Source organism: Eumetopias jubatus, unplaced genomic scaffold, assembly GCF_037043125.1.
Source record: "Eumetopias jubatus isolate StellerSeaLion01/CBP00866 unplaced genomic scaffold, mEumJub1_p1.0 scaffold_2, whole genome shotgun sequence".
Lineage (NCBI taxonomy): Eukaryota > Metazoa > Chordata > Mammalia > Carnivora > Otariidae > Eumetopias > Eumetopias jubatus.
This window is the reverse complement of record NW_028274808.1, coordinates 70,520,325-70,522,558: the sequence shown is the minus strand read 5'-3', so window position 1 is coordinate 70,522,558 and position 2,234 is coordinate 70,520,325.

Below are 2,234 nucleotides of genomic sequence, written 5' to 3'. Positions count from 1 at the left end.
TTAAAATTAAAAAAAAATATTTTTAGGTATTTTCAAAAACAAACTGGCTTTTAAATAAATTTGCTTCCATATTGGTTGGATAAAACAAAATAGTGATTAGACTGAGTGGGAAGTGATTATAAAGGCTTTAGGTATCAGTTCCATATTTTTCAAAGCCAAATATGTAAATGCTAAGGAAAGAAAACAGAAGATCCCAATCTTGTAATTTAATATTGTTATTAAAACTTTAATGTATCCTATTCTTTAACATTTGGTGTTAATATAAAATTACTTGGCGATGCTTGACATTTGAAATAAACATTTTTCTATTGTTTTATTTGCAAGTGGTCCAATTGATTTTGCTTAGCTACAGTTTGGTCATAAATCAAATGAGTTTAAAGACGTTATCAAATTGCTAGGTTCCCAGAGAAAAATGCCCCTCTTCAGAAGGCCAAGTGGTTTCTAGAGTAGAAACTTGTCCCAAAACAATATCTGAATCTGTTTTTAGTATGTCTTAATATATGTAAAGAAATATTTAACATAAAGCATTTAATCTATGTAGATAAATGCTAATAGATTTAAAAAGCTAATATCAAAAAAACAAATATCAGAATATGTGAGGTTCTATTTTAAAATGTTTGAGCTTGCAGAAGAGAAGTATTAGTTGCAAATGAAGTTAGGAATGCCTAGAAAGCAGCTTTTTAAATAGTTGCCCATGGATCAAATTCCGTAAACTAAATTTAACTTTTGTGTTCCAAATTATAAGAGCTGTCATAAGCCTTATATATCAGGAATAATTTAAGCACTTTTGAGTCTCCTGCAGTGTAGTTTCTTCCCATTGCCATCAACAAAAACAACTCTAATACGTTGTATTTATACTTACTCCTCAGGTGGAATGGCTCTTTTAATATGCCCAGTTGAGGATAAAACATCACATTTCTGTAACTTTTGACTAAAGAGCCTGTATTTCTCTAGTTAAAAAATTTAAAGGAACTCTCTTTCCCTTCGTAAAAGGTCATTTCTTTCTCTTAAAGCCCCCTAAAATAAAATTAATTTAGGGCTTTTAAACAATTGTTAACATCCAGAAGTCATTTTTAATATTTTTTATTCTCTTTATTTCTGCAAGTAAGCCTTTGTGTAGCACTTGGTATTTTACTAAGTGCCATGAAAACAATTTTATTGATTATGTTTCACAAAAGGGAAAGAGAATGTAGGATTAAACAACAGCCCCTTCCATGGAACATGGTGGCGTGTGGTATCATGATATCCTTCACCAAATTTAACTGTCCCTGATCACAAATTCCAAGATAATACAATATAATTTTAGTGCATTTCTCCTCATCAGGAATGTTGGAGGTGCACTTTAAGTTTTAATAATAAATGCTAGAATGACCAAATTGCAGACTAATTGTTTCCATATTGTACTTAAAATGAGTTTTTAAAAATGAAAAAGATGACTCTATACAATCAATGCTATTTATTGTACCTCTGGGCCTACTCTTCTAAAAATTGTAGCTTATCAATTTTTCTCTGTCAAGCTTGAACTAATGTAAATAATTGAAATAATGTAAAGTTATATTTTCATGTTTTTATAGATACAACATGACAAGAATACATAATGTAAAAGTATTTCAACTATGGATAATGTTGATTGGATAATGCACATCTCAGCTACAAAGCAGTAATCATAGTTTAATATCCATGTAACGGTGCATCAATATATTGCTATATAAATATGTCTGTGTGCATATAAGTGAAAAGTGGTCAAACAAGAGTGATGACAGCTGTCTACAGGTTTTTTTATTCATTTTATATAAAAACTGTTATGTAAAGACCAAAATGTTTATGAACTATTCTTATGTAAATTTACAACTGTCCCTTACTGTACCTTTTTGTTTACAGTATAGTACCTTATTTTCTGCTGTAAGTGGGTGTCAAACTCCAAGGAGACATACACTTTCTACAACTTCTATTGAAGATATTGGAATTTCCAATTTTTCATGTGTACTATGTCAGAAAATGCTTTTGATTTTATTTTTAAATCTAACATCGGATGGCTTTCTTGGAGTGTTGTAAAAACTTCAATCATACATAAAACATGTTCTTACAAAAGGCGAAGATCTTTTTTTTTTTTTTTACTGAATAGTTCTTCAAACTAATAGTGAGAAATCAAAAAGTATATTTAAGTTTATTCCGATACCTAACTGTTTCTATTGAACAGAGACATCTTTGCTCAGTTTATATGTCAACTAAAT